Source organism: Mastomys coucha, unplaced genomic scaffold (assembly GCF_008632895.1).
Source record: "Mastomys coucha isolate ucsf_1 unplaced genomic scaffold, UCSF_Mcou_1 pScaffold7, whole genome shotgun sequence".
NCBI lineage: Eukaryota > Metazoa > Chordata > Mammalia > Rodentia > Muridae > Mastomys > Mastomys coucha.
The window spans coordinates 77,526,769-77,541,810 of NW_022196913.1; the positions used below are offsets into that span (position 1 = coordinate 77,526,769).

At 42.2% G+C, this 15,042-nt stretch overlaps 1 protein-coding gene across 4 annotated transcripts in view; it reads right to left on the bottom strand.

Annotated features, from left to right (window-relative positions):
• The window catches only part of Azin1 (antizyme inhibitor 1), a 31,213-nt gene extending 19,260 nt beyond the window's left edge, over positions 1 to 11,953 (bottom strand). For 2 of the 4 annotated variants that reach the window (XM_031358132.1, XM_031358133.1), the window contains exons 1-2: positions 11,545 to 11,671; positions 6,778 to 6,915 (exon numbers count right to left, since the gene is read on the bottom strand). The gene's annotated coding sequence lies outside the window, so the exon portion shown is untranslated. Of the gene's footprint in view, positions 1 to 383; positions 532 to 6,777; positions 6,916 to 11,544 lie in introns of all 4 variants that reach the window. The other 2 variants (XM_031358131.1, XM_031358130.1) reach the window with 2 other exon arrangements.
• Between the last annotated feature and the right edge of the window lie 3,089 nt (positions 11,954 to 15,042).

Consider the following 15,042-nt stretch of genomic DNA (forward strand, 5'->3'; position numbering starts at 1 on the left):
GAGCACAGGATACAGTGAGACTCAAAAGTAAAAAACAATTCCTAAAAAGTATTCTCTATTTACTAGCATCTTGAAAGCTACTTTTATAGCAACCAAATACCTATTAATGAATGACTAAAAAGCTCATTTAGTGTTGCTGAAATTCCAACACTACTGTTGTAAAGAATCTCCTTTTGAACTCATAGCTGGAAAAAAAAACTAGCATTTCTTATTTACACCTGTATGTTTGATAATACATTTTCCATGAAGAAGCTGCCAAAAGAAACAATGGCTCCAAAGCAGCACACATTGTTCCCTGGAGTCTTCCACGAGGTGGCTGAGTCCTCATGTTCACTCCCAAGAGTACCGGCTGCTGGCAGCTGTGCACTTGCCTTGTTACACACCTGCTACAAAGGCTTCTATATAGTTGATTGCACTTCAGAAGAAACTCATACATCTTTCATATAATCACAAGACAATGCTGGCAGCAACAGCCCACTTGACACCAAGCTGGATGAATATGAGTCTTGGGTTTCTGAAGTGAAGACCTCCCTGGAAGTAGAACAGGGAGAGCTGAAAGGTTGAGAGTATTGTTTCACAGACACCTAAACAGGAAACCCAACCTTAATAAATAAAGCCAACCACTTCTCAACAGGACCTTGACTCACTAAAAGTGAAAACAATGTATTTTGAAATATATACTATAGTTACTATAAAGATGCCTAACATAAGCATTTCTACTACATTTCATGTAAGCATTAGATGGCTCAACACTCAACTTCAAAAATATACAAGAGTGTCTAAGCTCCTCTTTGCATTCCATCTGCCAACAGAAAACTGTTACTTACCACACAAGGTAACTTTGGAAGCAACTGACTAAAAACCACTGGAAGAATCTTCTAAAGGATGATTGTACTATATAGACCTCCAGGAGGAAAAGGGCACCAAGAAGCTACATACCAAATGAAGAAGATAGTGGGATATCCAATGAGTGGTAAAAAGGTAACAGCACTTTGGCCATTAATGGACCAGAAACCACCTACATAGAGCACTGATGATATCCAGAACAGGGTTTGCCTCAGCAGACAGTAACTGGAAAGCTAATAAGCACAATTTAAAAGCATTTTTTTATGGATGAAACAACTCACTGTGCCTAGACAAAAAACATTTCCATGAAGAGTTACATTAAAAAAAGAACAAGAATGAGCAGAAGATATGACAGAAGAGATTAAGGAAATGAGCACAGCTTACTTTAAGAAATAAGATTCATAATTAGCTTTGTTAAAAGATTTATATTTTGTGAAAACTGACAGAACACACCTTTAGTCTCAGTACTTGAAAGGCAGGGACAGGCAGACCTCTTCAATGCCAGCCTGGTCTACATAGTTAAAATTATGTGTCTATGTTTGTATTGTATGCATATACATGCTTATGGAAGCCAGAAGGTGGCAACTGGATCCCCTGGATCTGGAGATATAGACTGTTAAATTAAATTTGAATTCCCTGCAAAAGCAGTAAGTGCTCTAGCCACTGGGCAATATACCCCAGTTGCCCTCACCTTTTACCCCCTGAATTAATTTTACCTGTGTGCATTGTATAGCTGTCTGTACATAAACATAGGTGTCTGGGGAGGAGGCTAGGGAAAGGGCACTGGGATGCCCTGAAGCTGGAGTTATAGGTGTTTGTGAGCTACCACATAGATGCTTTCTAGAAACTGAAATCAGGTCCTCTGCAAGAGCAACATGTTCTCTAAACAGCTGAGCACCAAATCTCCCAAACACCAAATACTAAAATATCTCAATGTCCAAATTAAAGGACTTTTATAGCCATATTATACTTATATATGTAGACCTTCTGTTTGGATGTGTGCTAGTTTATAGTCTGGTAGAAGTGATACTATCCTACTGAATGGTAAACTAGGTAAGATGTTCAAGAGTCTATGTTACATAACTAGAAACAGAAGTATAGGATTTCAAGTGTTTTCCCGTTTTGTATTCATACATACTCTTTAGGAGTTAATGGGACAAAAATCATTCATTTTAAAGACTATATCAGTATTATTATGGTTTCCATGTAGAACATAGTAGAAAATATCAACTGACTCTTCTTTACACCAAATTTGACATGTTATGTTGAGCTTAGATACTGAGCTAAGAAAATACAGAGCCAGATATGGTATCATACATCTTTAATCCCAAGAGAGGGAGCAAAGCAGGTAAATCACTGATTTTGAGACCACCCTGATCTACACAGGATAGCCAGAGCTGTACAAATACAGAGATACCCTGGGCTCAAAAACAAAAGCAAAGAGCAAAAGGGGAAACTATACATTTTAATTCTATTCGTTATTGTGTGTGCATATGCCTCTGCAGGCATATAGAGATCAGAGGAGAATCTATAAAGTCAGTTTGTTTCCTCCATCCTAGATTCTAGGGATTAAACCTTTGCCAACTGAACCATTCATTGAACAAGCCCAAAAGTAAATATTTATTTTTAACAATTTAGTGACAGATCTTTGTTGTATGTTGTAAGTTAAATTTTACTGATCAGCATTTAATTAAACCCAACAAGAATATACAACCAAAACCCCTCATAGGTCAAAAAACCTGAGGGCATTTAGGGAAGAATAGTGATTTGTTACAGCTTTTGTTAGCAGCTCATATCACACACACACACACACACACACACACACACAGAGTGGAATCTCACTATGTAGCCGTGGTTGGCATGGAACTTGTTATAAGACCAAGATGGCTTCCAACTCAGAAATCCACCTGGCCTTGCCTCCTTAGTACTGGGATAAAGGTATGTGCCACTATGTCTAATAAATGAAACCCATGTTTCATTTATTTTCTAACAATCTCACATATTTATATAATTTATACTGATCATGTCCATCCAAATCAACCCAGGTACTCTGCAACACACCCTCTCCTCTAATATTCCTTCCCCATTTTTTGGAACCACAGTCTGCTGAATGATCTTATACAGGTCTTATGCAGGAACCATAGCCTCAGTGAATTTGAGGGTGATAAGTCATAGCAACAGCTGTTTTAAGTCTATTAATGCTACTCCATTCACAGTATTATCCCAGAGCAGTTCTAGGACAACAGGGAATCCAAAATTAAACTGTGTTTCAAAAAATTAAAAAGTTATACAACTCCATAGAATGTCATGAATAGACATTCAAAATTATTAAAGCAATAAAGCCACACTATCAGAGCAAAGCATAGCTAAAATTCTGCTTCTGGCTGGGTGTTGTGACACATTCCTTCAAGTGGATCTCTAGGCTTTTGAAGCTAGTTTTGGTCTATGTAGCAAGTTCCAGGTTAGTCACGAATTACATAAAAAAAAAAAAAAAATTATTTAATGGAATGAACTAGTTCAAAAATTGATGGTTGATTCAAATCCTTATCCTGAAACCAAGTGTAATAATAGTACATATATATATATATATATATATGTATATATATGTGTGTGTGTGTGTGTGTCTGTAATTCCAATGCTTACGAAGCTGAAGCAGTATTGCAGTGATTTCCAGTGGGTACAATAGTGAGTTTGACTTTTATTTATAAATAAATGAATAAATGCCAGAGAGAGGGAAAAAAGAAAATCCACCCTGATGCCCAATCCTAGAGATTAATATCTGCAACAAAAATACTAGAAGAGTATGGGAGATAGCTCAAATACAATTCATATAGTCAAATTATCAAGTAATAAATATTTCTAGGAGGATAATGTTTTAAGTTCTTTCAAAAGTTCCCCAATATTGTTCAGCAGATAAATTCTATGATCCCCACTCCCATTCCAGTGATACAACTATCATATACAAAGATGTATATTAAATAAATGTAATAAACTATATTATTTTAATAGAAACCCTTGAAACAATGTATCTCTGGACCATGTAGTACATGTTAGGTATTATGTAACACTCTAAAAGAGATTGAGCTAGCTCCCTGCAATCATAGTATTTCTAAAACAAAACTCAACATTAACACTAAACAGACACAATAAAAATATAGCTTCAACTCAGCACAAATTCAGATTAGGTTCTTCTTTCAAATTAGTTTGCATTTGCATGTATTCGATTCCAAGGACCTACATGATGGAAGGTAAGAACCAACTCCTACAGATTGTCCTGTCTGTGGCATATGTCCAGACAAACAGACACACAGACACACCTCAACAAACAAATGTAAATATTTGCTAAAGAACAGGAGCCATAAAATAGTCCTCTAATGTCTCCTGCAATAATTAATGAAGCAAAAAATTTGAGTTAGGTTTATCTTTAACCTAATCTTTAGCCAGTCTCTTCCATCAAGATAAACTGCCAAGCCTGGTGGCGAAAGCTTTTAATTCCTGCACTCGGGAGGCAGAGGCAGGCTGATGTTTGTGAGCTATAGATCATCCTGGTCTACTGAGTGAGTTCTTTCTACCTTACAGCTGCTATCCTTCGAAAAGTATATACCCAAATTCCAGTATGTCTCTCTCTCCCCTCTTCCCTGGAGTACCTTTCATTTCCACTCATCCCTACTTTAACTAAAGTCTGTTACAAAAATCTTTTAATAGGGTGACAATATGACTCACCAGGAAAAGGTACTTGCCATGCAACACTGGAAATCTGAGTTCAATAGCTAGGATTCACATGGGGGAAGAAAACTTGACTGGCACAAGCTGCCCACTAACCTCCGTTAGTGTGCAGTGATATGTGATCTCCATCTCACACATGTAAAAATAAACACTAAATGAAACAGACAAATGGGACAGGGTCTCATGTGGCCCAGACAAGCCATGAGTTCCTGACCCACTATTTCCCAAATGCTTGGGCTGTGTAGAATGCATGGCTCTGGAACTGTTTATTCAATAAAATTTATATCATAACCAAAATAAAAAACATTACTTTGACCTCTTAGTTTTCCTAAGATATCTCCCCCTGCCCTCGCCACCATGTGATGCCCCCATCTTTGCCACTATGCTGGCCTCAAACTCAGAGATCTATGAACCGCTGCCTACCAGGTGCTGGGATTAAAGGCATGCACCACCACCACCTGGCTTGCTTTTTCTCTTTATAAAAGGAATACTTATTGACTACACTAGAGCTGGAGAGTAACTTGAAACTGCCCCATCTGAGATTTTTCCTAGTACTGCTATTTATTCCTGTGTAAAACCCATTTAAGTATCAAAATCCCACATTTCAATTCCATGAAACCTGGAGATGGAATTTTTTTTTAACTTTTTACAATGTAATTTTATTTGTTTGTGCAGGTCATGTGTGTACACAGAGTCCAGAAGTAAATTTCAAGTGTTTCTCAAGAATCACCCACATTTTCAAACAGAACCTCTCAATGAACCTGGAGCTTATCATTAGGCTAGCCTGGCTGGTCAGTGAGTCCCAGGATTCTTATCTCCATTGTCCCAGCACTGGATTACCATCTGGAAATGGTAGTATAGCACCATGGATCTGTGAGCACAAATCTAGCCTGCTTTATATAGTGACTTCTAAGCTAGCCAGAACTACAGTGAGAAAACCACTCCCTAAAAAATAATAAACAATCCGGGCAGTGGTGGGGCATGCCTTTTAATCCCAGCCCTTAGGAGTTCGAGGCCAGCCCGGTCTACAGAGTGAGTTCCAGGACAGCCAGGGCTATACAGAGAAACCCTGTCTCGAAACACCACCCTCCCCAAAAATAATAATAAACAAACAAATAGGTAGATAGATGGGCCTCTCAAACTTAAACCAGCTTACTGAGAGAAAATTACAGTTCTCATAGTCTTAAAATAATCCACGCACAGAATATCAAGTAGTCAAAAAATATCCTTGACTATCTGGAATGTGGCATGCTGGGAGTCCACTGGTTTCTACAAGCTTAATAGATGAAAGTACTTAGGAAAGAAATATACAACTCTTTCAAAATAAAAAGCAAAACATGACCAGCAGGATGTTTGGAAAACAAACTAAAATTGTTTTCACACTCATACTCTTAAGATATAGCCTTACCAAATAGAATGGCAGAATCTTTTGCTTTACCAGGGGGCTGGCAAGATGCTTCACAGGCAACAGCACTTCCTGTCAAGCCTGAAGACTTGGATCTGATCCCTGGAACCCACAGGGTAGAAGCAGAGCACTAAATCCTACAAGCTGCCCCCTCACTTCCCATACACACCCACACACCCACTCATCACATGGAATGCTTTCTAAAATGTCTTTGATGAAGCACATTTGTAGTGTGGAGGAAGCCCTAGATTCAGTTTACAAAGTCTGAGTCTTTTCTGATTCAGCCAATACTATGTAGGTGACTGAATATGAGAAATTATACTCCAAAGTCAAAATCCACTCTCCAAATTATATTAAAACCTGGACTGGCACAATTTTAAAAAAAGAGATTTTATTTTTACTTATCTGAAGGTATATGTCCATCTCTGCGTATGAGAATGCACATGTGTATGCAGGTGCCAGGAAGTCAGATCCTCTCAAGCAAGAGTTATAGGCAGTTGTGAACAACCTAATATGGGTGCTGAGAACTAAAATGGGGTCCAAGAACACAAATGCTCTTAATCACTGAGCCTTGTCTCCAGACCTCAATAAAACATCTTAAATATACTACTATTCATTATGCATTCAAGTCAGTTATGTTATTGTTGGTAAATAATACACATAACCTTACCAGTCACATTTGTTAACTAATCTGTTTATTAATTTTTAAGTCTGAAGAGGAGACATAATTCCAAATTCGGAGAAACACTGAAGCAGCGTTTTTATTGTATTAAGGTCTCCTCAGATGTGAAGATACTTACATGGACAAGTTAGGAGATGGAACCCCCCTATCATCAGCTAGGTTCCCAAGGTGGCTCAGCGTTGAAGTCGAACTGCTCTCTATACAGCACTTCTCCTAGGCCTTCTGGGTAGTTGTATACTCGGTCAGAAAGTTCGCCCTAAAGAAATAAAGAAAAACAGAAAGTTCTGTTTTAAAAATTAGCTTGTAATTCAAACAGGTTGATTTAAGTAAGTTTTAGCTTATTTAATAGTGTTCTATTAAAGTGACATTCCAGTTGTTTATGGTACCATATACTTGTAACCTCTGCACTTAGGAGGCTAAGCAGGATATTTTAAATTCAAGATGAGCCTAGGTTACATGGATAGGTCCTGTATTAAATAAACAAAATGACAAAAATGACTTCAAATGTTCTAGCACAATCTTGGAACTCCTTGGTCAAGCTCATACTATCCTTTGCTGCAAATTCCTACTACAATACTAAAAAGTTAGACCTGGTGGTACACACAAGTAATCCCAGGATCTGTGCAGACCAGGGACTAGGAGTTCAAGGTCATGCCTTATAAGAAAGCCTGAGGCCAGTTTAGGAGACACTAGACCCTGTCTCTAAAAGAAAAGTAACTTGAAAAGCTCTGTGCAAGTCTATATAGCTTTTCTCCTTATATCTACTCCCTCTAGACCTCTTTCATTTTACTATCACCAGAAGCAATTGAATGTGAAGCCTGTCATACTTTAAAAAAAAAACAAAGTGCTAAACTTAGTGCAAGTGCACCAGGCAATGGTGGCGAATGCCTTTAATCCCAGCACTTGGGAGTCAGAGGGAAGTGGATTTCTGAGTTAGAGGCCAACCTGGTCTACAGAGTGAGTTCCAGGACAGCCAGGGCTATACAGAGAAACCCTGTCTTGGAAAACCTAGAAAAAAAAAAAATTCACAAAGTACTATATACAACCTAAATATAATATAAATATCATTTGTGCTTCAGTAGTTACTATTTTAAAGTACTACATCCTGATTATATTTCCTAAGAAAGGAGTAGTAAAAAGGGAACCAGAAATACTAAACTAGAAACTATATACAAGGTCAAGAGCTTGTAGGTTCTCAGAAGTACTCTATGACCTAAACAGGATCTAGGCAAATTTAAACAAAGTAAAAATGTTCTACCTAGTGAGGAAAACTGACCACTGTTAAAAGCATTCAGGGTTGCTGAGAACTCATAACAACCCAGGCCTGTAATCTCCAGCACTTGAGAAATAACAGCAGAAAGATCAAGAGTTGAGCACCAGCCTCACCTACATTAGGAGCTGAAAACTAGTCTAGGCTCTACGAGATGCTATCTCAAAACAACGTGTAAAAACTATGACATTCAGATTCTAAATAATATATTGACCTAGCAATTTTCTGAACCCATGGCCATCATGATGCAGGCATTTGACCAACAAGCTATATTCCTATGTTTTAATCTATAAAACACTCTACTTCTTCAAATACCTAATTTTTAAAAGCTAAATCATTCTGAGAATTAGCTCATTCTCTCCTAAGGAATGTAACAATTATCCCGAATGAGACATTTTTTTTCCTATTTTATTCACAGCTATTATTTTGCTGCTTATGGTAATCCAAGATCAATTCTGTAAAACACTGAGGACATTAAACTTTAGACATCCACTAATGTCCTTCAGTGATATCTAAACTTTTTCATTTAACAGTGATACTACTAGGAAATAAATGCTCCCTGATTTTAAAGATATTTTAATAGACACTAAAAACAGTGCATAGGGTAAGATGGGCACTACATATAGGGTAAATGCAAATGTCTATCTGGAAGGAGAAAGTATAAGTGAAATACAGATGAAAGGCAATACCGAAAAAGAAATTCCTGGCCAGGCAGTGGTGGCTCACACTTTGAATCCCAGCACTTGAAAGGCAAAGGCAGTCATACCTTTGAGTTCCAAGGCTGGAACTACAGAGTTACAGGATAGGCATGCAGTTTTGAAACCGTCTAGAACAACCAAAAAAGAAAATAGGAAAGAAAAATTACTCTCCTTTAGAATGACCTGTCTGTGTAAACTGGGGAGGAGGTGGAGATGGGCTGAAAGGCCAGGTAGCCTTAGACTGGCTGGTCCTAAACTCTTGTGTGGCCAAAGACCTGAAATCCTTATCCTCCTGCCTCCATTTCCCAAGTGCTGGGATTACAATGAATGTGAGGATTAGGATCACAGGTGTGCTTTTCACCTGGTTTATAGGGTGCTGGAGGCTCTAGGCAAGCAACTGACCAACTACAAATCTAGCTCCACCTTGACACTCCTCAAAATTGCTTTCCTCTTGGCATTATCTTTACAAATGTTTCTATTATCTTTGCAACTTTTCCAAATTTCGTTTTTTGTTTGTTTGTTTTTAAAGACACGATTTCTTTGTACAGCCCTAGCTAGCTATCCTCAAACTCAGAGATTTGCCTTGCCTCAAGGGCTGGGATTAAAGGAATGCACCACAACTGCCCTGCAAAGGTTTTTTTTTAAAAAAAAAAAAAAGGGCGGTGGTGGCTCACGCCTTTAATCCCAGCACTTGGGAGGCAGAGGCAGGTGGATTTCTGAGTTAGAGGCAAGCCTAGTCTACAGAGTTCCAGGACAACCAGGGCTATACAGAGAAACACTGTCTCGAAAAACAAAGCAACAAAACAAAACAACAAAAAATCATGCATATATAAAAACACACAATGGACTACTCAGAAACAACCTGATTAATATATAAAAACATGTATGCTAAAACCCTACAATATGCTAAATAAAAGCCTTTTGCACAAAAGCATGTATATCAATTGACTCCATTTAAGTCCTTTGATTTAAAAAACAAGACAAGGAGCTGTCAAGATGGCTTAGTGGTTAAGAGCACTGACTACTCTTCCAGAGGTCCTGAGTTCAATTCCCAGTAACCACATGGTGTTTCATAACCATCTGTAATGGGATCTGATGTCCTCTTCTGGTGTCCTTAGACAGTGACAGTGTACATAAAATAAATAAATCTTAAAAAAAAACGACTATATGGGCCTCACAAGAACTGCGAACTGTCAAGAGAGCTAAGTGAGGATGTTAACAATGTTCTATACCTTGACAGAGATTTAGACTATAAAGTTCTTTCTCTCTTCTTTAGACACAGTATTTTGCTTTATGTGACCAGGGCTAGCTTCAAGAACTTCCTGAAATTATCAGTGTACAACCCCCTGCATCACTTTGTTAAAACTCACTAATAATATAAGCCAGACTTGTCCTGAGCCTATAATCCTAGCACAAGGCTGATGAGGGAGGTAAATCACGACTCAAGTCTGGGTTACAAAGTGAGGTCCTGTCTTAAACAACAAAAACTAATCAAACAGTACAAGTAAGTATTGCGAATTTTACTGCCAATTTCTAAAAATTAAGGGTATGGAACTGTATTTAATATGTGGAAATACTAAAGTTAGAGCTATGAAGCATTTTGATGTCTTGTAATGCAGAATTAGTAAGCTGGCTAGATGGTAAGTATAGCAAAATGTTAGCTAGGGAATCTAAATTGAAAGTACGACTCTGATTTCTTTGTTGGAATCATACTAAAACCTTGGAGAGATAAATTGATTACTCGGTTTATCTTTATAACCTACAATTTTATTTAAACATCCTTTCCTACTTATTATGAATTCCTCAGTGCTTATTGGTACCAAGCATTCTCTCCGGTCAGACAGATTTCTGCCAGGCTAGTTCAGTCCGCAAAATCCTTTCCTGAGTAAGTTAATCAGCTCTCACCCAGACCGAACGTATATTAATGGTAAAACGCGACAGGAGAACAACCACCTAACACATCCACCACAAAACTTGAGCTCAATCTGTTCAAACATCCTGAGGCTGTAAACCGTGTCCCGACTGCTTGCTTCGTTTAACCAGTAACTCACGTTCACGAAACGTGATACCGTAAAACGTTTCGCCACCACTAACCGCTGGCAGCCAACAGAGTCCTGGATAAGCCGCGTCAACCTACCCTTCGCCCTCTTTCTGCCCCGCGATCGCGGCGAGGACCAGAAAACGAAGCCATGGTGACTAATCTCCAGGCTTCGGGAGGTGACCCGAGTAAGTGAAAGCGACTTGGCCCAATCAGGAGAGCCGCAGGGGCGGGGCAGCAGCGCCGAGGTTTCCAGAAGGGGCCAAAGGCCTACTCGCTCGCTACTTGACACCGGGGCTTCCCCGCCGCCGGCCCCGAGTGAGGTCAACTTTCCACCGCCAGAGGGGGAGCGCGCACTCCGCACCCCGTCCCCCGCCCGCAAGAATCCAGCCTCCTCCCAGCTGTCACCAGATGCCGGCTCGAGGCCCGCCCCGTTCCATTCATAACCCGGAGCCCCGGCCGCCGCAGCCCATCCACTCCGCACCACAATCCCCTGCAGGCACTGAGACCGGGAGAGGGCGAGGAGACCCCCAGCCCTCCGGGCTGCCGCCGGGGCCCCCCCTCCCCGGAAACAGCAATGCACCACGGGAGTGGGGTGGGGGCCGCATGCCCCCGAGAGGGAAGGGCGACCACTGCCGGCTTGTCCCGGAGCACGGCCCCACGCGCACACGCCCCCTCGCTCCACCGTGGCCGCCGGCTGCCGCCTGGGGTCGCGAGGCTCCGGCCACCGCCCGGGGCCACCGGCCGCCGCCACACACGCCGGCCGGCCGCCATGTTCGAGGCCGCCGGCTGCGGGGCACTGCGGGGACACCGAGGGAGGGCGGCGTGGCCCAGCCCAAGCGCGCCCGACCCTCCCGCGCCCTTAAGCCCGGTACTCACGTGAGATAACGGCCCAAAGAGTCGGGTAAAGCGTCTTCTCTTTTTCGGCGGAATTTTTAAAGAGGGATGTGGTTACCTTGAGCAGAAATACCCAAGGCGGCCTGGGCCATAGGCTGCGGGGACGACGTAGGGGAAACGCGCGGCACCGACACCAGCTGAGCAGCAGTGGCGGCGGCAGCCGAACTGGAGAAATGGAGCGGCGCGAGAAAAAGGAGAAAGGCGCGAACTGGGTGGGGAGAGGATTCAGCCTCGTCACTCCGCAGAGCAGCAGAGCGAGAAGGATGAGAAGAGCAGAGGCAGGCGACAACCAGGGAGAAAAAAAAAAACGGAAACACCGCGGCGAGAGTTGAGCCGGAGAGTGTGGGAAGGCGGTGCCAGCGACGCCAGTATTTATATCCGGAGGGCGGGGCCCGTCGACGTCACAGACGGCCGGTCTGCCGCGCGACGGGGGCGGGGTCTGTGCCGCCGGGGAATGTGGGAGGGGCGGAAGAGGAAGGACAGCCTTGCGCAGTTAGGGGCCGAAGGGCGGGACCACTGGGCCTTGCAGGTGCTGGCCGGGCGCTCGCTTCCCGCCCTCGCGCGGCCTGCCGCTCCCCGGCGGGCGGCTAGATTCGTAGGCGGGGCAGAGGGCGCGCGGCCCGGCGGATCGCGGAGCGCGCCCTCGCCCTCGCGGCGCCTGCGCTGCACCGTAGCAGCAAACGATCCGCTTTGTGAGCGAGCCGGCGGTTCGTCCACGCTGACGGCAGTCTTCGGGACGGTCCTGGGTCCTCGGCTCAGCGACACCAGTGTTTGAGGAGAGGCGGGTGGGCGCCATCACGGGGCTTTCTCCGTGCACTAGTTTATGTAACAACTGTAGACTGTGCCCGGGGACTGTATTCCAAGGGAGAGGTTCCCGCCTCTCCGCTGGATGCGGAGCTCCGTTATGAAAACGAGTTCCCCATGGCCAGCAAGAACCAGTCCGGTGTGGTTACTGGGGCTTTGATCGTACCAGAAGGTTCCTCAGTGTTCGCGTGTTGCAATGTGGTGCAGTAGAATTTTTTTTTAATGTGGTTTTTCTTTGTCTTCATTTTCAAAAAGGGTTGGTGCAGTCAGACCCAGCCCTTTTAAAGCGGGGCCAGTGTTGCTGAAGTTACATGACTTTAAGGCACATCTTTTTATCCTCTGTATTTCCCTTTTGAAGTCATTTTTTTTATTTATTTTTTATGCTTTTGTTTCTCCAGAAAGAGTTTCTCTGTGCAACCCTAGCCCTCCTGGACTCTACCTGCCTCTGTCTCCTAGGCGCTGGCACTGAAGGCATGTGCCACCAACTAGGCCTTTTCTCTATTCTTTAGTACACTTTTATTACTAAAGTAAAACGACCTATGTAGCCTTTCCCCCCTCACGTTTAAAATCCTTTTTCTAGCTGGATGTGGTGGTGCATGCCTTTAATCCCAGCATAGAAAGGCAGAAGCTGGTGGATCTCTTGAGTTCGAAGTTAGCCTGGTTTCTAGACAGCTTGAGCTACACATAGTGAGACCCTGTCTGGAAAAATGAAGACAAAACACAACAAAGGCCATTTTAGCACTAGCTCTAAGTCCTAGCCTACTAAATCTTTGCAACTCCAGACTCAGCACAACGGGAGGGACAGGCAGACAGTACTTCTCTGTAGCTGAAACTGACCTCCAAATAGCAAACCTCCTGCCTCAGCTTCAGGGGATCGAGATGACAGTCTTGTGCCCTATTTTTGATGCCCCTCCAAAGTAAGATCTTTTAAAGTAAGACCCTGAACCCTCCCCTTCACATTCTTTCACTCCATTTATCTTGTAATTGGTGCAGTAATTAATAAAACATCAAAGCAGAAAGAAAGGAAGACCCCTTGCAGGTTTGGTAAGGCCAGAATGTTTCAGAGGTAGAGAGTATTACAAGTTGGGAGTATTACAAGTTTGTTTTCCCTATTTTTCTTGACATGTCTTAGCTTTCTCTTACCTCCTCCTTCTCCATCCTTCTCTCCCTTCCCCTTTTCCTTTTTTGAGGCAGGAAGTTAATATGTTGCCCATGCTGGCCTTAAATTTATATCAGTCCTGACCTATAGAGTGCTGGAATGCAAAGTGCTGATCCACTGTGCTCAGCCTCTAACACTGTTGGTTAAGTTCTGATCCATTCAGACCACAGCAATTTCCCAAGGAGGCTCTTGCCCACGTGAACACACCATTTGACATTTTGTTAACAGTCTAGCAGGAGAAATGGAATGTTCATAAAATAACCAAATTGTTGGCAGATAACAAGGTAAATGCTGCAAGGAACTAATTAGATGGAAGAAATGGCTTTGTCTGAGAGAGAAGTTCCCAGGAAACAGTTCAGAGTGAATCTAGGGCCTGTGTTCCAGGAAAACAGGATTCTGAGAGCCAGAGTTCTGGCAAAGGAAGTAGATGAAAGAAAGGACAGAAATGGGTGGGTTGGAGACGTGGGAGTGGCCTTTCTGGTTCTACTCTAGAGGCATGGTTGCAAAGGAGAATAAATAAAAAGTTCTATTAGGAGAGATTGAGAAGGGATTAGAACTTGCCCTTCATTCTAGAAACATTTTAAATAGGGACAACATTGAATATCATACTCATAATGTCATATATATATATACATATAAATAAATATAAATACCCATGGTAGGCTACTTTTTTTTATTGGATTCATGGCCTCACTATGTAGCCCGGATCTTCCAGTCTTCCTGATTCTGCCTCCCTCTTGCTGGGATTACAGTAGGATGCCACCACACACCAAGAGATGTTTGAAAAGATTATTTAGTGGATTGCAAAGAAAAGATTGATAGTTTGGCAGAAACAAGCACAATCTTACTAAGAGATTCAGCATATAATCCCAGAACTGGGGAGACAGAGGCAGGAGGCAAGTTCCAGGCCATCCAAGTCTACACAGTAAGACCCTAACTCATAACGATAGTGATACTCACACTCTCCCCCTTCAAAATAAAAAACAAAAAACAAAAACCCAAAACATATGTGATGGTACATACCTTGTAATCCTAGCACTGAGGGCAGTGGGAGTAAGATGCAGAAAGGTTGCCATACATTTCAGACCATTTCTAGCTCAGCCTGGGTGATGAGAGAGCCTCCTCCTGCAAAGAAAGGAACCCAAGTTCAGGTGGGCCATGGAAATGGTGAGATGTAGAGCCCTTTGGTGTGAGCTTGGGAGCCTTTATTATAGACACAATTGAAATGTTGCACTGAATAAGAGATGGAAGTTACAAAAAACACCTAGAGAAATGCCAGGGAGAATGGACATGGGCAGGAAAGGCCAAAAGGACTGGTCAAAAAGTAGAGAATTAGAAGAGTCACTTAAGAGTGGGGTGTTCATTCCAATACAGCATGATTGTCATATCCCTGAAATAGGATGAAAAGGAGCTTGTAGTGTTAGCAAATGGAATAATGTTGGTAAACTCCAACCTTATGTTGTTTGGCTTTTTATCAAAGGCATTGGGAAAGACAACCTTAAGAGTTAATTCCTTTT